This window comes from Heptranchias perlo, unplaced genomic scaffold (genome assembly GCF_035084215.1).
Source record: "Heptranchias perlo isolate sHepPer1 unplaced genomic scaffold, sHepPer1.hap1 HAP1_SCAFFOLD_66, whole genome shotgun sequence".
Taxonomy (NCBI): domain Eukaryota; kingdom Metazoa; phylum Chordata; class Chondrichthyes; order Hexanchiformes; family Hexanchidae; genus Heptranchias; species Heptranchias perlo.
The window spans coordinates 3,729,765-3,753,040 of record NW_027139688.1 but is presented as its reverse complement, the minus strand read 5'-3'; positions in this window follow the sequence as shown (position 1 = coordinate 3,753,040).

Below are 23,276 nucleotides of genomic sequence, written 5' to 3'. Positions count from 1 at the left end.
ACACCAGAGGCAGACAACATAGAGCGTGCGTTTCCCCTCTCGGCCGACGAAGTTATCCCAAAATGCTAACCCTAACCCTAAGGCCATTCAGCACCTAGAGCCTATTCTGCCATTCAAATAGATCGTGGTTGATCCGTACCTCAACTTCATTGACCCGCCTTTGCTCCATATCTCTTACCCAACAAAATGCCATCGATCTCAGTCCTGAAATTTCAATTGACCCACAGCCTCTTTGGGAAGAGAGTTACTGATTTCCACTACCCTTTGTGTGATAAAGAGCTTTCTGATTTCTCTGAATGTTTAGATTAAGGAGAAGGTGTCAGGTTGAGCAGAAGGGCTAGGACACACGAATCCCGTCCAGAATGGCGTTTAATTGCGGTTCTTTAAGGTGTAAATCGAGTGGGATTTTAATTGATGAAGACAAACTCCCAAGCAGGGACTTGATCCCCGCAGTCTTAGATCAAAAATGCGATGTTTTACCGACTGAGCTATCCAAGCTGAGCAGCTAAATGGGTCTGGAGCATAAAAACCTTAGCAGCCCTGCCTGCCTTTGGTTTGTAATTCCATTCCCCTCTCTCTACGTTCACACACGCCCTGTGAACACAGGTCTCCTTCAACCTGAATCTGACGCCTTGTCCCCAATCTGATCCCTACTTCTCGGACATTTGGGATCGAAATCAGGAAGCACTTTTTAACACAAACGGTAATTGAAATCTGTAACTCTCTCTCCGAAAAGGCTCTGGATGAAAGGGGTCAATTGGAATTTCAGGACCGAGATCGATAGATATTTATTAGGTAAGGGCATGAAGGATATGGAACAAAGATGGGTGAATGCAGTTGAACTGCAGATCAGCCACGGTCTGATTGAATGGCAGAGCAGGCTCGAGGGCAGATTGGTTTACTCCTTTTCTCAGTGTTCACCACCTGCCTTTTCTATTCGAACGTTGACTACCCTTGGCCCAGTTATAACATGCTCTGTTTTAATCTCCATGACAAATAATCATGAATCGCCTATACAATAGGAAATGCAGAGAATGAAAGATGAAGGAACAGGGGCAGGGAAGCGGACTTGGGCAAATATTACCTGCATTTTTAAACTGTTAAAAACATTCACTTTGACGACACAACGACCCTTTCTGGCTATGGTAGGGAATTCATTCTCAAAGCCACCTTATTACCACACCTCTCGTCACAAAATTGCTTCAACTCAACAACTCTTCTCAGCCGATTTCCTCTCAAATATAATGCACTCCAACCGCCACCAACCTGCCCCGAGTCTCTTCCAACCCTAATTGACACCTTTTCTTCAATCTCAATCAACTCCTCAATCTGATACATTCTCCTCAAAAGAGCCCGTTCCTCTTAATCTGACTCCTCCTCCTTAATCAAACCACTTCTCCCCAATAAGACCCCTTCACCCTAAACTGACATAATTTCTTCAATCAGTGCTTTCTCCTCACACTAACCATTTTTCTTCAATCTAACCCTATGTTGCCAATCTGACCCCATCTCCTCAATCTTACCTCTTTTCCTCAATCTGACAATTTCTTCTCGATCTGACCCCTGCTTCCCAATCTGACCCCTTCTTCCCAATCTGACCCCTCCTCCCTAATCTGACCCCTTCTCCTCAATCTGACTTCATTGGAAAGTAAATTTGTGCTGGGTGCCTTATGGTCAATTAATTCACCATCGCCTGTTTTACACCGTGACCGAACGTTAAATTTACACACAATATCTCCAGGATAACACGTTCACCCAGAGATGCGGGAAACGATCCCAAATGGGAGCCTTAACGGATTTGCATCAGTGTCCCGGTCCATCCAGAGCTCCCAAACCAGTAGCAATACCGGACCCCTACCCGACGCAAATCAGGTAGCTCGACACTTCCGTTATGGTTGCTAATGGAGGTTTGCCTCTTCGGGCTGGGGATGCCAGGCTTGGCGGACTGAAGGGCTTATGGGACAAACTGGCGAGGTTGCACTCGGTCTGCCATTCATGAAGGTCAAGAGTGTGTTGTTCCATGGTCCCACACTACCAGCAAGACTGGCGCGCAGTGGACGAATGTTGCGGAAACGGGGGGAGGGGTACAGCAAAGAGTATACAGAGTGTCGATTGGCAGCACTGTGTCAACCAATGTGTTGCACTGTCAGACAATGAGTTGGAAGCGGGGCGGGACTTATGTCAAGACTCACACCAAACTGTCTATTTTGCAGGAAACAACATTTATTCACTGAGCAAAAAGAATCTGTTCAAACAGCGCACATCAGATAACAGTCCACAGAGTCTATTGAAAAAGAGACTCTACGAACTACAGCAAACGGAACTCACGACCGAAAATAAAGCAACTTCTCCCGATGAACGCAGGGTGATTTCCGCAGCAAAATGCAGAGTGTGGGGGATAGTTACATAATACAAATTGATTATCCTCCAGTAAAGTGCAGTGAGTGGGGGATAGTTACATAATACAAATTGATTATTTCTCCAGTAAAATGCAGTGAGTGGGGAATAGTTACATAATACAAATTGATTATTTCTCCAGCAAAATACAGTGAGTGGGGGATAGTTATATAATACAAATTGATTATCCTCCAGTAAAATGCAGTGAGTGGGGGATAGTTACATAATGAAAATTGAATATTCTCCAGTAAAATGCTGTGAGTGGGCGATATTTACATAACACAAATTGATTACTTCAACAGGATAATACAGTGAGTGGGGGATAGTTATATAATACAAATTGATTATTCCTCCAGTAAAATGTAGTGTGTGGGGGATAGTTACATAATACAAATTGATTATTCCTCCAGTAAAATGTAGTTAGTGGGGGATAGTTATATAATACAAATTGATTATTCCTCCAGTAAAATGTACTGTGTGGAGGATAGTTACATAATACAAATTGATTATTTTTCCAGTAAAATGCAGTGAGCGGGGGATAGTTACATAATACAAATTGATTGTATTTCCAATAAAATGCAGTGAGTGGGGGATAGTTACATAATACAAATTGATTGTATTTCCAATAAAATGCAGTGAGTGGGGGATAGTTACATAATACAAATTGATTGTTTCTCCAGTAAAAAGCAGTGAGTGGGGGATATTTACATAATACAAATTGATTGTTTCTCCAGTAAAATACAGTGAGTGGGGGACAGTTACATAATACAAATTGATTATTCCTCCAGCAAAATACAGTGAGTGGAGGATAGTTGCACACAAATTATGTTGGTCAAATGATTCCCATCATTTCCAGCAGCGATTGACCGAGGGATTACCCAATGATCTCCATTCAGACCGGGAATACTGGTGTCACTACAGGCAGCTGTAGCAACAATAGAGAAAACATTATCTGCTGAACTCGCTCGATTCCCCAAGAAGGCATCTTCTGAGTGATGGACCATTCTGCAGGCAGTCATTCTAGAAAAGAAAATCCGCTCCAATTCCTTATAAATGGTGACTAGCCCTTGATACTGGGTCGATGAAAATGAGCACAGCCCGTGTACCAGATAACATCCACGCTCCTAATTCCATAGATTCGTCAGTTTACGCGGCGAACCACTAAACCATTCAGTGCCGAAATGTTCTGGTGTCAAAACGCGACTAGAATTCTTTGAGAGGGGAAAATGAGACACGATTCCCACTCTTAAGCGGGCAATTTTAAACTAACCGGCGCGTCGGGATACTGACCAGATCGTGTGCAGCGCCGGTATTACACCTCACTCGATTTTATTCACAACTGAAGTCAATGGAGGACAGCCTTGGGTGGGGTGTGAAACAGGCGTTCCACCCGATACCATCAGGCTGACCTGTTAGGTTAAAATGACCGTCTCGTGCGAGGGGTTTGTGTATAGGGAAGGATAGTCCAGTTCCCTCTTTGAGTGAACACTCACCGCACAGGATGAGGAATGAAGAGTTGACACCTACATGATTGAACGAATGATCTCCTACCCCATCAAGCAATGAAGCTCCTCAGGGGTGAAAGGTCGGGCGGGAGGAGTCGGACGAAACCAAGTCTGTCTTTGATCAAGAGAGTAATGTTGCAAATGTTAGTTTATTTCAGTTAATTAGCGATATATTCAGTCGTGCATCATAGATCAACACGGGTGTTGAGTGCAGAAAGACCAAACAATCAGAGCTGATAGTTATTGTATTCCAGGGTGATTTTTGCCACTGTAAACCGTTGCAAGAGATCTTAAATTTCTACTTATTCTGTTTATTTATTCGCTTTTTTTTCAGGTAAAGCTCTGAGCTTCACACGTGATGTTAGACAGAAGAAAGCAATGTCAGTCATGAACTTATCACAGACGGCACTGCACCAAGTTGTCTTCGTGCTGAATCATAGAACCGTAGAATCATATAGCACGGAAGGGAACCATTCGGCCCATCGTGCCTGTGCCACCTATCTGAAAGAGCTATCCAGTTAGTACTATTGCAAAATGCTCTTTCTCCACAGCCCTGCAAAATTTTTCTTTTTTACATCTATATCCTCTCCCCGTTTGAAAGTTATTAACGAACCTGCTTCCACCACCCTTTCAGACAGTGAATTCCGGATCATAAGAACTCGCTGTGGGAAAAACATTCTCCTCATCTCCCCCCGGCTTTTTTGCCAATTATCTTAAAGCTGAGTCCTCTGGTTAACGACCCTCCCGCCAGTGAATACAAATTCTCCTTATTTGTTCTATGAAGCTCCATATAATTTTGAACACCTCTATCAAATCTCCTATAACATTCTCTGCTCTTAGTAGAAAAACCGCAGATTCTCTAGTCTCTCGATGTAACTGAAGTCCCGCAACCCTAGTAAATCTCCTCTGCACCCTCTCCAAGGCCTTGATATCCAGCCTAAAATGTGTCGCTCAGCGTTATTCACAATACTCTAGCTGAGGTCGAAGCAATGATTTCTAAAGGTTTAGTATAACTTCCTTGCTTTTGTACTCTATGCATCTATTTATAAAGACAATAATCCCATATGCATTTTTTAAAAGCTTTATCAATTTCTGCTGCCACCTTCAAAGATTTGTGTAAGTGAACACCAAGTCCCTCTGTTCCAGCACCCCCTTTAAAATTGGACCATTTATTTATACTGCCTCTCCTCATTCTTCCTACCAAAATGCATCACTTCACACTTCTATGCATTAATTTCATTTGCCATGTGTCCCATTGTACGACCTCTCTTTGTACCAATTGAAACGCATTCTATAACGGTTGTGGGGGCAGCAGACGGTTGTTGGTCGGGCCTTGGTATTTCGGTGTTTGAGAGATGTTTTCCTGATCAGTAGGCTCACTGGGAGGCTGAGAATGAAAACGGAATCGAAGGAAAAAAGGTAAATAAATAATAATTGAAACAAACAAACTGACATAAATGGTGATGATTTTCCCCGTGCAATGTGTAAAATTCCTCACTAACTAAGAATCTCGACGTACCTTACGATAATTCTCATTGCAGTACTATTGGGAGCTGAACACCTATTTCTGAATTGTTAGTGCACCTATTGTGTCTCAGCCTTGGCTCAGTTGCTGGCGCTTTCGCCTCTGAGTTAGAAAGTAATGGGTTCAAATCGGACTCCAGAAACTCTGAGCATCAGAGTCCAGACCGTCACTTCCAGCGCTGTACTGAGGGAGTGCTAATCTAGGCCGTCACATCCAGCGCTGTACTGAGGGAGTGCTAATCTCGGCCGTCACATCCAGCGCTGTACTGAGGGAGTGCTAATCTCGGCCGTCACATCCCGTGCTGTTCTGAGGGAGTGCTAATCTCGGCCGACTCTTCCAGCGCTGTACTGAGGGAGTGCTAATCGAGGCCGACACTTCCAGCGCAGTACTGAGGGAGTGCTAATCGAGGCCCACACTTCCAGCGCTTTACTGAGGGACTGCTACACTGTCGGATGTGTTGAGACCTGAAACGAGGCCGCCATCTGCTCTCTAGGTTGGACATAAAATATCGCACGTCATTATTTCAAAGAAGAGCGGGGAAGTTCTCCCCGATGTTCTGGCCAATGTTTATCTCTTAACCAACACCTGGTTATTAATCAAATTGTTGTCGTGGAACCTTGCTGACAGTTAATTGGTTGCTGCGTTTCTCTAGATTCGACCAGTGACTACTCTTCAAATGAGCATCATTGTCTGTCAAGCGCTTTAGGACGTGGCCAAAGGCGCTGCATAAATGCAATTTCATTCTTTCTGTTCAGCACAGCCGGGAATGTTGACTGGTAATTAGACCATAAGAGATCGGAGCAGGAGTACGCCATTCGGCCCCTCGAGCCTGCTCCACCATTTAATGAGATCATGGCTGATCTGATTTTTACCTCAACTCCACTTTCCCGCCCTTTCCCCATATCATTTGACTCCCTCGCTGATCAAAAATGTCTCCAACTCAGCCTTGAATGTATTCAATGACTCAGCCTCCACAGCTTTTTGGGGCAAAGAATTCCAAAGATTCACGACCCTCTGGGAGAAGAAATTCCTCCTCATTTCCGTCTTAAATGGGCGACCCCTTATTCTGAGACTATGTCCCCTGGTTTTAGATTCCCCCATGAGGGATAACATCCTCTCACCATCTACCCCATCGAGACCCCTCAGAATCTTGTATGTTTCAATAAGATCTCCTCTCATTCTTCTAAACTCCAATGAGTATAGACTCAACCTGTTCAATCGTTCCTCATAAGACAACCCTTCCATACTCGGAATCAACCTAGTGAACATTCTCTGAACTGCCTCCAATGCAAGTATGTCCTTCCTTAAATAAGGCACCAGAACTGTACGCAGTACTCCAGGTGTGGTTTCACCAGCACCCTGTACAATTGTAGTATGACTTCCCTGCTTTTATACTCCATCCCCTTAGAAATAAAAACCAATATTCCGTTTGCCTTCTGGATTACCTGCTGCACCTGTATGTTGACTTTTTGTGTTTCGTGTACGAGGACACCCATGTTCCCCTGTGCCACAGCATTTTGTAGCATTTCTCCATTCAAATAATATTTTGCTTTGTTATTTTTCCTCCCAAAGTGAATGACTTCGCATTTTCCCACCTTATATTCCATCTGCCAAATTTTTGCCCATTTGATTAACCTGTCAATATCCCTTTGTAGACACTTTGTGTCCTCATCGCAACTTGCCTATCTTTGTATCATCAGCAAATTTGGCCACAAGACACTCTGCTCCTTCATCCAAGTCATTTATATATATTGTTCTTGTAATTACCAACCTGATTGATTTGTATCTTAGAATTGTTGCACAACGCCTTGCATGCGAAAATGCAAAGGACGATTGATATCGACAGCTCCAACACCAGCAGGAGGGAAAGGACGAGTACGAGGCCGAAACGGTATATCTGTGAATCAGAGGCAACAACACGTTTGAAAGCAAAATTATATAAGAGGGCTTCTGACAACGAGAATGGTCGTACACATGGTGAGAGCACATTTCGCGGAGGGACTCAAATCTAAACTTGCAAATTAGCTAATTTTCGGCCAATGAAGAATATTGGGAGTGAAATTGGTCTTCGCCAGTAACGCTAATCCGGTCACGGAAGCCCGTTTTGCGCTCGTCCCAATTTTCCTCTCCAATTGACTTCAATGGAAAAGAAAATCTGACTTAGTGCGTAAAACAGAGCAATTTCACCCCCATTATCTCAATACTAGGCGACCACCGACAGGGAATCAAGGATAAGTATTCAGATGAAGATGACAAACTGGATCCTTGGCTTTATAAATAGAGGCATATAGGCATATACATAGGCATAGTGTATGAAAGCATGGAGATTATGCTAAACCTTTATAAAACACTGGTTAGGCTCCAGTTTGTGTATTGTGGCCAATTCTGAGCACCAGACTTCAGGAAAGATGTCACGACCTTAGAGATGACGTGGAGATGCCGGTGATGGACTGGGGTTGACAATTGTAAACAATTTTACAACACCAAGTTATAGTCCAACAATTTTATTTGAAAATCACAAGCTTTCGGAGGCTTCCTCCTTCCTCAGGTGAATGTCAAGAAATCCTTTTCTTGAAATCGCTTTCTTGACATTCACCTGAGGAAGGAGGAAGCCTCCGAAAGCTTGTGATTTTCAAATAAAATTGTTGGACTATAAATTGGTGTTTTGTAAAATTGTTTACAATTGACGACCTTAGAGAGTGTGCAGAGGAGATGTAACAGAATGGTACCAGTGATGACGGGCTTCAATTGTATTGGATCGACTGGAGAAGCTATGATTGTTCTCCTAACAGAAGTTTAAGAGGAGTTTTGATAGAGGTGTTCAAAATTAAGAAGTGTTTTGATAGAGTAAATAACGAGGAACTGTTTCCAATGGTCGAAAGGTCAGTATCCAGAGGACACAGATTTCAGGTGATCGGCAAAAGAATAAGAAGTGATATGAGGGAAAATAAATTACACAGCGAGCTGTTATGATCTGGAATGCACTTCTTGAAAGGGTGGTGGAAGCAGATTCAATGGTAACTTTCAAAATTGAATTGGATATAAACTTGGTGTGAAACAAATTACAGGGTTTACGGGGAAAGTGCAGGAGAGTGGGACGAACGAGATAGCTCTTCCAAAGAGCCGACACAGGCACAATGGGCCAAATCGCCTCCGTCTGTGTTGTATGATTCTACGATTCTATGATTCGATGAATTATACGTTTTGGGAAGGATATATTGGACCGGGTGTGGAAATATTATTTAGCATACATTTGAATGTCTGAACTTTGGTTTGAAATAACAAAACTGACGACTATGTTCGAAGTCGAAAAGAACAATTCATTGAAGGCTCTCTGGAATTCAGGCTGAGGAAGTTGAAGACGCCAAATGCAGCGCCGTCACAGGCTGAATCGTGTAATTACAACACATCGTCCAGATCAACAATTCTCGTTACAAATGTGAACAAATGAATTTATAATTGGGAAAGGTATAATAGATTGTGTATATAGGAAGTACAGGCAGGCCCAAGATTGATTTAATCACTGCAGTACACAATTCGTAGAATCATAGAATGATACTGCACAAAAGGAGGTAATTCGGCCCATTGTACCTCTGCTGGCTCTTCGAAAGAGCTATGCGATTAATCCCATTCCCCTGCTCTTTCCCCATCGCCCTGCGAATTTTCTCCCTTTCAAGTAATTATCCATTTCCTTTTTGAAAGTTACTATTGAATCTGCTTCCACCGCCCTTTCAGGAAGTGCATTCCATATCATAACAACTCGCTGCGTCAAAAAATCTCCTCCGTTCCCCCTCTGTTTTTTCCCCAATTACCATTAATCTGTGCCTTTGGTTACCGACCATTTTGCCAATGGAAACATTTTCTCCCTATCTACTCTATCACACCTCTTCTTGATTCACGCTACCGAGTTAAAACAAAATTGTTAGACTTTTGGAGATTTGAAGCAAAAGAATGGTGCCTCTCCAAAGATTTATATTAACTTCAAAAGTGTTTGCAATGTACATAACTTCACATTGTCTCTCCCCAGCCCTTTGAAACGCTGATTTAACATAATGTTGCGGTTACACTTCGAGAGAAGCCCAAAGTGGCCTCGGACCGTTTCCTAATGGGATTTCTCACTGCCTCTCTCTCAAGTCGGGTCCACTGATTCTTGATTTTATCACGCCTGTGTGTGCCTGGAAAATGGAAGTTGCTTGTTGTAGAAAATTATTTAATGGTACAAAAAACTGGAACACGTGCAGAGGGAGTGCTGATTTGCAACTGTTAGTCATGTATTAAGGAAGTTGTGCTAAACCTTTATAGAACACTGGTTAAGCCCCAGCTGGAGTATTGTGGCTAATTCTGGACACCACACTTTAGGAAGGATGTCAAGGCCTTAGAAAGGGTGCAGAGGAGAATTGCTAGAATCGTACCAGGGATGACATGTTTCAGTTATGTGGAGGGACTAGAGAAGCTGGGGTTGTTCTGCTTAGAAGGGGAGATTTGATAGAGGTGTACAAAATCATGAAGGGTTTTGATACAGTAAATCAGGAGAAATTATTTCCAGTGGCAGAAGGGTCGGTAACCTGAGGAGAACAGATTTTAAGTAATTGGAAAAAGAACCGGAGGCGACATTATATTTATTATAATGTGGAATGCACTGCCTCATAGGCTGGTGGAGGCAGATTCAATAATAACTTACAAAAGGGAATTAGATAAATACTTGGAGGGGAAAAAATATAGCGCTATGGAAAAATGGCATGGGAGTGTGATTGATTGGATAGCTCTTCCAAAGAGCTGGCACAGGTACGATGGACTGAATGGCCTCCTCCTGTGTTGTATCATTCTATGATTCGATTATTAAGATTTTAATTCTTTACTTACGGCTGAAGTACTGGGCAAGGAATTGCAGACATTTCCAGAAGAGCAGAGAATATCTGGGGTTAAAATCTCGACGTAAATGCAAATCAGCACCAGATTCGCGACGCCAAACAAGGCGCTGATCGTATTCAGCACCAGACACGCCACCACCTTCGAGGAAAAAGCAAAGGTTATTATAATATCTGTATTAAGTGATATCTTCCCAATGCCGTTGGTTGTTTGGGGTGATCATATTCAAAGCCCCTGTCTAATGAGATGGACATTTACTCCAATACGGATTTGTTGCAAAAACTATTTAGAATAATCGAATCTTACAGCACACAAGGAGGCCATTTGGCCCATCGTTCACGGGCCAGCTTTTGGAAGGCGTTATCTAATTGGTGCCTTTCCATTTGTGGAAATAGTACTTGATCAAATATGGCAGTTTATGTTATATCCAGTTGGCATATAACATAAACAGAAGAATTGGGATTTATTTCAATCTAATTTGTAGAGGGCAAGGTTTTTCAACTTTGGATTTCTCAGAGTAAAATTATTATTGTGAACTGGGAAACTCAGTGCTCACGGATAGAGTTAAAGGAACCGATAACAAAATAATCACATAGAAAACGTCTTCTGGACAGCCTTTAATTCCATTTCAACCTTAAGACCTAGACCAGTAGATCAATTCTCTGAATAATCCCAGTTGAAGGTTACTTTGCGAATACACACATAACCACTCATCAATCAAAATGTCAAATTGGTAGAGTTCTCCTTGCCATGGAGTGTATTATTTAAATGAATAGTCATTGTGGAGATACTTACAAGAACGATAGATGATGTATTTTCCACAATACACCACAGGCTCCCCGAAAGTAGAAACTGGAAAGAAAAAGTATGAGATGTAACTTCCACATAATGAAGTCTGTGTATAATTAGAGCAACTCCCTTAAACTATGAAGCATGATTTCCTGGTTGATAATTCACAGATTTCGAATAGGATGACAATAAACAAATAACGTTCTCTCTATATAAAGAACTTTAATGAATCCGGCTGTAGCAATTATCGTTTCTGACTTTACTTCCAGAACTCTCGATTGTCTGACATCCCATCAGTTCGCTATTTTAATGGGAACGTTACTCGTTTTAAAATTGTTGAAGCCTCCAAAAATGACGACATTCAGAGTATTATTAAACCAAGTTGTTAAAGGTCCGAGCATGAATTGCAAAATAAAAATCTACCATTTTATCTATTCAATTCCAACCGGAGTGAAATTCCTCCAAACACTTTATGCAACTGACATTGGACGGAAACTCACCGACAATCCGCTCCACCATTGTGTTCTGTTTTCCCCTGCGACCGAAATTGGACTCAGAATTAACGGCGTCCTGAATATTATAAGCAGTACTCCCAACACAATCTGAGTGATCTAAAGGAGAACAAGTATCGCACTGTCTAAAAAATGTAAACTATATAAAATCAAACAAAATGTAACTCTGTGTGTGTGTGTGTGAGAGAGAGAGAGGGAGTGGAGGGAGGGAGAGAGATAAAGAAACAAGACAAATAAAACTTCCTTGGAAAGTGAATGAGATCTTTGGATTAACACGTACACCCATCGACCAACTTAAGTATTTACACCCTCTACCACCGGTGCACCGTGGCTGTAGTGTGCACTATCCACGGCTGGACCTGTTTCTGCCTGGGGCGGATCACCTCTTACTAAAGGTAGGGAACGGCACAGGGCCAGAGTGATTCTCTGGACTAATTTCCATTGCCTAAGTGGATGGAGAAGAATTTCCCAGATTTTTTCCGGCTAATTTACCCCGGTTTATAATCTGTTTATCGCTTCGCCCAGGAGATCACATGGTTTTGGGGCAGAGAGCATATATATTGTGATAAGCTAGGTAACAAAATTGTTTGCGTCAGGCTGGATGGACTAGAGGGTATTTTCCTGGCCGTCATTGTTCGTATGTTATTAACTTGCCAAGGCTTCTTGGACAGCACCTCCCAAATTCATGACCTTCACTACCAAGAGGACAAGGGCTTCAGACGCCATGGAACACCATCATCTCAAGGTTTCCCTCCAAGTCACACAACATCCCGAGTGAGACATTTATCGGCCGTTCCTTCATCGTCGTTGGGTCAAAATCCTGGATCACCCAACTAAACGGCACAGTGGGAGTCCCTTCACCGCACGGGACTGCAGCGGTTCAAGAAGAAGACTCACCTTGTCAAGCACAACTAGGGATGGGCAATAAATGCTCGCGACACGCAAAGCCCGAGAATTAATTATTAAAACTACAACTGATCAATGTACTCCAGAAGATCTTTCCCGGTTTGTATTCCGAGCGAAATCATACACGTGATCTTACAGTTTGGCCAGGAGTAGTGACGGGAACAAATCTTCAACAGCTAATCGAAGATATCCCTACACATAGTGATTAGAACTAATTTTACATGAGGTGTCTGTAAAGTAAAACACTGCTTAATTACATTGTGATCTACTTGGGACGGAATAAAAAACGGAACTGAAATGGTTTAAACTTACACCCAGAGTTTTCAGTTTTCCCATCTGAATTCCTGGACCGGTAAATCTTCTGGTTAGTGAATGAGTCTGGGAGCCTCCCTGTCTCACTGGGACTTCCCTTGTACCCGATTGTGGATTAATATGGGGACTGACAAAGTTCCCTTCTGTGCTCAGCGAAGTTTCCATGTTCCAAGTGAAGAGTGGGCAATAAACTCTTTGTGAATAAGACATAGTTCCACAGACATTAATTTACCAAAATGTCTCTTAACAGTGACTAAACAATATTCTTTATCATATTATAGCCCGATAGTGGCAATTTGTTGCATCTTAATCATCCTGACACCGAATCTATTGTCTACTAATTCAATTAATTTCGATTGAAGTTATAAATATCACCCTTCCATGTCATGTTCATAAGGTTCTTTCATTTCAATCTTGAGAGTTGATTTGTTTTTCACGATTCACGTATTGAGGATTTTAATATTTCAGTTCACAAAACCCGTAAAAACTGAACCTCTGAAGACAACTTACTTCCCCAGACGGAGGAATCGATGGTCACATTATTCCTGCCTTCAAGAATTGCTATTTTTTTTCTGTCTGGTATTGGTCCTGAAATCTTAAGCGACTTATTTTCCAAATGGGAATTTCCCTATAATTACCAACCAAAACAAATTTGCTGGTGCGTTTTTAGGCTCTGCTTCCAGTATATAGCTCCATGAAAATCTTCCCACTTAAAAAACATCCCGTTTTCTATAATTATAATATTAAAACACTTTAAACAAACTTAATATTATTAATGTATAAGGTTACACTGTCCATTGAACTAAAAAGTAACGGGATTGCATGTGTGTAAAAATTATTGTCCTATTTCGGTTGAACGTTTACAAGTTCAGGCATTGTTCTGATTCTGCATTGTGTTAAATGCAAATTGAATAATCAGTTGCTGGAAATAATTCTGACAGGACAAGTTCCCTCCCTTTGCTGAACAGACACAGATTTTGGTGCCAATCGCTTCACTCCCTTCTATTTTCAAAATGTAACATTATCACAAGCATGCAGCTTAATTTAATTCTGGCGTTACACACAACAAAAGTGAAATAACTAGATATGGAAATATAAATTCATAGAAGTTATAACATAAAATAAGACCATTCGGCCAAACGAATCCCAGTCGACGTTTAACCTCCGAAAGAACCATGTTTGAAACCTGATACCTACATTCAGTTTGTAGCCGGTTGTGAAATATTCAACCACAGATCGGAATGTCCTTCCATAATTATTAACACCGAAAATTTTCCTCAGTAGACATTGGATATCACTGTGATAAGAAATATTGTATGTAATGGTTTGATTGTAATGAAGGAGATAAACTCACTGAAACTTTCAGACTGAAGAGATCTATCAGTTTCAGAAGATACTGTAATATTTATGCAGATGACTTGTATTTCTATATAGCTTGGGGGCAATTTTAACTTTGAGCATTAGCGTAAAACCGGCGTTTTACCCTGCAGCCAGATGTTCCCTTCAATCCATTTGAATGGAAGGTAAAATCGGAGCTGGGCCTGTAACAGGCGGCTAATTCCATCTCGCCCATAAGATACCATCGGCCAAAGTTAATATTGCCCCCATTGTTTGCAACAGAATCCATGTCTCTTTGATAAAAGGAATTGGAGGTAGAATATGAAGTCGACATAACATACCCGGGATTATCGATCACCAATCAATATTCTGCATCCTCCTTTAGACCTCGAGGGCCTTTATGACGGGAACACTTCGGAAACACTGCCGGGGTATATCTTAAATAACAATTAGCCAGTGCGTGGGGTTCGGTCCTGAACTCTCACTAGCTTCTCAAAGCATAAGTCCAACCCCTTTATCGTCTCTGGAGCTTTTTTCATCATTTCCGTTTCAGAGGAGAGCAACCGATATTTGAAATAAAGAATGCGGGAATTCTGACCGGTAATGTGAGTCTAGATATTACACTTGGTCCTATCAGAGGAGAGACGCTTTAGGTGTTCGCATGATATTCCTCTGTTGGTTATTTTCCCGGAAGGCAAAATGAAGCTAACAAATTGGCGCTAACATTGGACAGTGGATTTTCTTACGAATGTGCGTCACATAATCTGCTATTATCCCAATAATAATCTCCAGGCTATCTTTCCTTGAAACAGTCTCATCTTCTTCACTCTCTCAGAACGTCATCTCCGGCAACCGAGTAAAAAGAACATATTTGTCTGTTCAATTGTGTTTATTCATTCCTGGGATGAGGGCATCACTGCCAAGGCTGGCAGTTATTGCCCATGCCAAGTTGCCCCTGATGCAACTGAGAGGCTTGTTAGGACATTTCAGAGTGACAGTCAAGAGTCAACCACATTGGGTGTGGGTCTGGAGCCACAAAAGAGCCAGTGTGGGTGTGGGTAAGAGCTGGAGTCACATGTCGGTCCGGGCTGGGTAAGAAGGGCAGGTTCACTTCCCTAAAGGAACAATAGTGAACCAGTTGGGTTTTTACAACAACCCGGCAGCTACAGGGTCACTTTTACTGATGCCAGCATTTTATTTCAAGATTTTTTTAGAAACTGCCATGATGGGATTTAAACTCCTGTTCTCTGGATTATTAGTCGAGGACTCCACGTTACTAGTCCAGGAACATAACCACTACACTACCGAACCCGATCAAATTGGCTGAATTGTGACATTATTCATCAAAGTATAGAATGGATCCTCACAGTCAGGTGTTCCCAGAACTTATGATATTGCGATGTTCTGAATTATGAGTTCTGTGTATATAAATCTCAAATGCATTCTCTATAAACGGGTTAACAATTCGATGGCTCATAAGGGGCAAAGGAAATCATTGGCGAATGTTCACAACTGGTTATGTACCCTCCCTCCCGCCCCCAACAATAATGATCTGAAACAAATGGGCGATGTCTGAGGTGTGTTCCTATGAGGACCGCTGTCTGACGGTGAAATCGCCTTTGTCATTGTCAGTGGAGAATGGAAAGTTGAGCAGATTTGGACAAATACTTGACAGAAATGTAGACGGGAACGATCAATGTATTTACATGTCGGGCTTGGATGAAGCTGGAAATCTAAGGGTTGTAACTTCTCTCCTTCTTCCTGCACCCGCTGCTGGTTCAAAGTTGCTTTCTCCATGTCTAATTTCAGACGGTCGATTATCTCAAGGTGTTTGAGAGATATGGGTTTTAGAGAAAGCTCCCGCTGCATTTACTTCGTCACTTAAACTTGAACATCCATTAATTCATTTCAAAAGCCCCGAGTAAACGGTATTTCCATCTTCTAAACAGCTAAAACGGGCAGGCAAGCCATCTCTCGACGGGCCGAGTAGCCTGAAGGTAGACAATGGCAGAGTTTACGTGGTCAGCTCTCTGACGCTTGCGTTTTGGTTTCTTTGTCTATTGTTCAGAACAAAGTGTTTTATCCTTATGCCGGCATACCCACGATGGGCCGAATGGCCTCCTTCTGCGCTGTATCATTCTATGAGACTATGATTTTAGTTTGGAAAATTAGAACCATAGAATCTTAGAATAGTTACAACGGAGAAGGAGGCCATTTGGCCCATCGAGCCTGTGCCCGCTCTTTGTAAGAGCGATCCAGTTAACCCCATTCCCCCGCTCTTTCTCCGCAGCCCTGCAAATTCCTTTTCGAAAGCGACGATTCAATCTGCATCCAACACCCTTTTATGCAGTGCATTCCAGATCATAACTACTTGCTGCGTAAAAAAGTTTTTCCTCACGCCGCCTTTGTTTCTTTTGCCAATCACCTTAACTCTGTGTCCTCTGGTTCGCGACCCTTCCGCCAATGTATATTGCCTCTCCTTTTCGTTCCTGCCAAAATGTATCACTTCGCACTTCTCTCCATTAAATTTCATCTGCCGTATGTCCGCCCACTCCACCAGCCTGTCCATGTCCTCTTGAAGACAATCACTATCCTCCTCACTGTTCACTACACTTCCAAGCTTTGTCTCATCTGCAAATTTTAAAATTGTACCCTATACACCCAAATCCAAGTCATGAATGTATATCGAAATTATCAGCGGTCCTGTTACTGACCCCTGGGGAACACCACTGTATACCTTCCTCCAGTCCGAAAAACTAGCGTTCACCAGTACTCTCTGTGTCACTTGGCCAATTTCCTATCCATGCTGCCACTGCCCCTTTGATTCCATGGGCTTCAATTTTGCTCACAAGCCTATTATGTGGCACTTTATCAAACGATAAATTGAAGGAGGGACATTTACAGGGCTATAGGAAAGAGCAGGGTCGTGCGATTAATTGGATAGTTCTTTCAAGTTGCCGGCAGAGGCACGCTGGGCCGAATGGACTCCTTCCCTGCTGTATCATTCTGTGATTCTATGATTCTATGAAATAAAGTTGACTATCAATGTGCGGTAGACGGTGTAAATGAATTTTGTTTTTATCATTGCATGACCGTTAGAGAGAACAAATTTTCCTTTTCTTGCTTCCTGTTCTAACAGTCACTCCATGCATCTGACGAGTCAATAACCCATCTCGGTTTCGGTGGTGATTGACAATGTGAGTCTACGATGATGGGGTGCGCACGTCCACAAGACATTATCTGGGTCAGGACTGTGCTTTGTAGCAGTTTCTGCACATTGTCAATAGCAACCAAACCACAGCCAGTGGTTTCAGCAACTGGACATTCGGGGGAGGTTCAGAATTTGAGTTTTAATTTCTGTCGAGTCCTATTGGTGGGAGAGATGTACCGCAAAAAAAGCAACATTCCTGTGGAGTGCAGAGTAGGGCCAGTGTTGAGGATTTGTGTCCGTTCGAGACGCTGCAACCAATTCTGATTATTGGCGATTTTGGGGCTGAAGTCTGTTTGAGTCCCTGTGCCAATTTGGGTCTCTGGGGTAAATCTTGACTTTGTGACAATGTGAAAACCGGGTGATAGAGAATCGGTAACCCGTTTTACATCTCTCCCGCTGCCTTCAATTGAGATAATGATCGGGAGAGATGTAAAACGGGACTGCCGATTCGCTTTTACCCGGTTTACCCTATCGCACAAAGTTAAAATCGCCCCCCCCCCCCCCGCCACTGTGCCAGTTTGGGGAGTTCTTTCCGTTTCAGGTTCGTGGTTATTTCTGGTTATCGTTGAGTTTCGGCACTAAACCAGCTTTAGGAGCGGTGAACCACCCGGATATATGACAAATGGTGTATTAAAATTGGAGGGGACACATCAGCAACTTATATAAATATCGCGTCTTTAACGTAGTAAAACGTCCCGGGGCACTTCACAGGAGCGTAAATCAGACAAAAGTTGACACAGAGCCACATAAGGAGATATTAGGACAGGTGAGCAAAAGCGGAGTCAATGAGGTAGGTTTTAAGGCAGGAGGAGATTGCATAGATAGGGAGGGAGATCGAGGCCATGATCTTGTGGGGGTTGTAGTGCAGGAGGAGATTACAGAGATATGGAGGGAGGTCGAGGCCATGATCTTGTGGGGGTTGTGGGCCAGTAGGAGATTACAGAGATAGGGAGGGATGTCAAGGCCATTGGGCAATTACATAACAGGTACATTGCCGCTCGATAGGGTGTGGATGTTAGCCGTGGGAGGCCAAGGAAGTTAAAGTTGAGCTCAGGATGGTCTTTGATTTTCGCTTCTTGCATGTTGGAAGTGCTCATTCTAAACATTGTTTATCCTCAATCTTTTGAAGCTACTTGGAAAATCCCATTGTCAACCTACGCTATGCATTGCGTGTTTTTTTAACAATCTCCATATTTACCCGCAATATGTGTTGTGCCTGTAGAGGTGATTATGATCGGCTTCTATAGTCTTATGTTGCACGTCACGTAACTCTACTTGGGACTCTACTCATTGGAGTTCAGAAGAATGAGAGGCGATCTTATTGAAACATATAAGATTGTGAAGGGGCTTGATCGAGTCGATGCGGTAAGGATGTTCCCAAAGATGGGTGAAACTAGAACTAGGAGGCATAATCTTAGAATAAGGAGCTGCTCTTTCAAAACTGGGATGAGGAGAAACTTCTTCACTCAGAAGGTATTAGGTCTGTGGAATTTGCTTCCCCAGGAAGCTGTGGAAGCTACATCATTAAATAAATTTAAAACAGAAATCGACAGTTTCCTAGAAGTAAAGGGAATTAGGGGTTACGGGGAGCGGGCAGAAATGTGGACATGAATTTAGATTTGAGGTTTGGATCAGATCAGCCATGATCTTATTGAATGGCGGAGCAGGCTCGAGGGGCCGATTGGCCTACTCCTGCTCCAATTTCTTATGTTCTCACGTAACGTTAGTTCAAAAGATCATTACTGGTACTGTAGGAACATAGGAACACGAGGAGGCCAATCAACCCATCGACCATGTTCCGCAATTCCATTAGAACATAGTTGATCTGTATCTTAACTCCATACGCCATGGTTCTGTAACCCTGAATACCCTTGCCTAACAAAAGTCTATCAATCTCAGTTTTGAATTTTTCAATTGAGCCCGAGCCTCAAGAGCTTTTTGGGGAATAGAGTTCCAGATTTGAACGAAGGAGTGCTTCCTGACATCACCCCTGAATGACCCAGCTCTACTCTCAAGCATATGACCCCATGTTCTGGACTCCCCCCTCCCCACCACCCCACCCACAGGCGAAATAGTTACTCTCTAACTACCCCATCAACTCATTTAATCATCTTAAGCATCTCAATTAGATCACCCCTTAATCTTTTAGATTCAATGGGCATAAAGTCGGAGAGTTCAGACATATGGAAGCTGATTCCATGTCTACAGATGATGACACCAAGCAGCAATTGTAGATGAGGAAGGAGAGTGAGTGAAGCTTAAATCTTTAGAGGGCTCCCAAAGGTAACGGTGAGGGGCTCGGGAGTGAAGCCATTGCTGGAGATACTCTGGCCACATTTAATATTGTTCCGTCACAGGCACGATGGGCCGAATGGCCGCCTTCGGTGCTGTGTCAGTCTATGATTCCGTGATATTTGGATAGATAAGAGTGGAAACAAGCGAGAGCAGTCCCACTGCTGGAATCCCAACCTCCACCAAACTGAGCAGCTGCTGAAAGCGCTGGCTGTGGTTTGGTTGCTATTGACAATGTGCAGAAACTGCTACAAAGCACAGGCGTGACCCAGATATTGTCCCACTGACGTACGTACCCAGCGTCTTAGACTCACATTGTCGATCACCACCGAAACCAAGGTGGGTTATTGACTCGTGAGATGCACTGAGCGATTGTGAGAACAGGAAGCAAGAAAAGGAACATTTACTATCTCTTGCAGACATGCAATTATTTGGTAGAAAAATCCCCATTACACCGTGATCCCCTCATTGAGAGTCAACTTTATTTCCCGAAACTAAACATGGCGCAATTTGTTACGAAAACTAAACAACAAAACCAAAACGCCAGTGTGGTGTCAGTGTTGGAGTGCTGATACCTTGAACTCAGCTATTGTCGACTCACAGGGTACTCGGCCTAATGAGAAGTCGATTGCCCGCAATGTTTAGCTATTGAAAAGGGATAGGGTGTTTATTCTGAAGTGTCATTAATAAATGAACCAACATTAAGCGGCAGGCCAACATGGGGGAGAAATTGGAAAGGGGCAGGGAGGCAAAACAGGTGGAATCGATATTGGGACAATAGTGGGTGAATACTGCGCTCATTCGTATGAAAATCTTCTTTCCAATTTTAGTGCGGTTACCAAATTCTTCACTTGAAATATTGAACCTTCCGATAAAATTACCATCAGAGAAATTGCATTAGGACAGACTAAGGGGGCTGAAATTGGCCTTGAGCGGGCAAGCAAAACAGGCTCGATCACACTGGTTTCCTGTTACACAATTCCACTGATATTCAGATTTACTTCAGTGGAACTGAATATCAGACGTGTCCTAAAACGGGCACCGAATGCGATTCGCCCTGTTTTGCTTGTTCACCGATGGTCAATTTCACCCCCGCAGCGTCTCTCCTGCGATAGGACCAAGTGCAATTTCTACACTCACATTAAAGGTCAGTATTCCCGCAATGTTTCTTTCAAATATAATTTGCTCTCCTCTGAAATGAACTGACTGAAACAGCTCCAGTGAAGAGAAAGGGGTTGGACTTACGCTTTGAGAAGCTTGTGAGAAACAGGATCCAACCCCACCCCCATACGATGGCTGATCTTTTATTCATGTTACACCCGGCAGTATTACCCAAGTTTCCATGATAAAGGCTCACAAGGTGAAAAAGAGGAGGCAGAATACCGATCGGTGAACGTTACTCACGGGTAAGTTATGTTGACTTCATATTTTTCCTCCAATCAATTCCTTTTACCGAAGAGACATAGCTTCTGTTGCGAACAATGAGGGCAATTTTAACTCTGGGCGATGGTATATAATGGGCGAGATGGAATGAGCCGCCTATTACACGCCCGGCCAGATTCTCCCTTCCGTTGACGTCCATTGAAGGGACAATCTGGCTTGTGGCTATTTCAAGATATTGGATATCGCCCGTTTAACGCTATCGCTCACAGTTAAAATTGCCCCCAGGTTATAGAGAAATTTGAAAAGTTTATCATAAATATAACAGTATCTTCTCAGATTGTTGGATATCTTCAGTCTGAAAGTGTCAGTGAAGCTCATGTCCTAAAATGCAATCCCACCATTACATCCAATTACCAGGGTGTTATCCCATGTGGACTGATAAACATTTTCTGTGCTAATAATTCCGAGCTGTGGTTGAACACTTCACAACCGGCCATTTACTGAATGTAGATAAAAGGTTTCAAAGATGGTACTTCCTCACATAATGTATTTTCTATAATTTTCTCGCTTGGAGGTTAAACGCCCACAGGGACTCGTTGGGCCGACTGGCCTGTTTTTGTGTTTTACCTTCAATAAATTTCTATTTCTAGATCTGGTTATCACACTCCTGTTGTTTGGAACGTTATAATTAAATTAAAATTCAGGCTTGAGGTAGTGTTCCATTTTGAAATTAGAAGTGAGTGAAGCTATTTGTACCGAAATCTGTGTCTGTTCGAGAAAGAGAAGGAACTTCTCCCGTAAGATTCTTCATAACAACTGATTATTCAATTTACATTTAACACAATGCACAATTGGATCAATGTCTTAACTCGTGTACGTTCAACTCAAATAAAACACTAATTGTTACATTGATGTAATCAGGTTTCTATTTCGTTCAATTGACCGTGTAACGTCATACATCATTTACATTCAGTTTTCGAAAAAGTGTTTTATTGTTCCAATTATAGAATACAGAATGTAGCTTAACTGGGAAGATTTTCACGAGGCTGCATATTGGAAGCATTATCTAAATATGCCGCGGAAAGTTTATTTTGGTTGAAATTCAATGTAAAATAAGACTTCAGGACGAATATCAGACAAAAAAAACACTTCACGGACGCAGGAATAATCTAGCCGTCCATTGGGGGCAACATCCATTCCTCGGTCTGTGGAAGAAAGTTTTCTGTAGAGGTTTAATTTTTTCCGGTTTATTGAAGTGAAATATTAAAATCTTCATCGTGAAAACATTTGTGAAAACAAAGCATTTCTCAAGATTAAAAGGAAAAAGCCTGATGTATATGACAGAAAAGTCTCACCTTAATAAGTTCAACCGAAATTAATTGAATTAGTAAAATATAATTATGAATTCGGAGCCAGCTTATATAAAACGCCACCGATTGCCATTGTCAGATTATTTTATCATAAGGACTGTTGTGTACTCGCTATTAAGCGAAATGTTAGCATATGAATGTCTGTGAAAGTACCTTCTTATTTACTAAGGATTTATTGTCCAGTCTTTATTTGAAACATGGCTATTCCAATTGGCACAGAAGGGAGCGACATCAGTCTCCATATTAACCCACAATCCGGTACAAGGGAAGACCCAGTGAGACAGGGAGGCTCCCAGACTCATTCACCAAGCCGAAGAGTGACCGGTCCAGGAATTCAGATGGGAAAAACGAAATCGCTGGGTGTAAGATTAAATCATTTCTGTTCCTCTTTTATTCCATCTCAATGTCAACGGGCAAAGTTTTACTTTCAAGACGCCCTGTACCATCGGTTGTAGTCGCTGTGTGGAGGGACTCCATCGAATAGATGCTGAAGATTTGTTCCCGTCGCTACTCCCAGTGAAATTGATGCATTTAAGGGGAAGCGCGATAAGCTCACGAGGGAGAAAGAAATAGAAGGTTTTGCTGATAGGGTGAGATGAAGAGGGTGGAAGGAGGCTCGTGTGGAACATGAACCCCGCCATAGACCAGTTGGGCCGAATGGCCTGTTTCTGTGCTGTAGACGCTACGTAATTCTATGTAAAGTAAATTGCAAATACATTCAGTCAGATCACATGGAGGATTTCGATGGGGATACGAACAGGGACATATATTCCCGAGCACATATCAGAGTTATACTTTTTTTAAGTCAGTCTCGGACCTGGTCGTCGCTGGCAAGGCCAGCATTTATCGCCCATTCCTAGTTGCCCC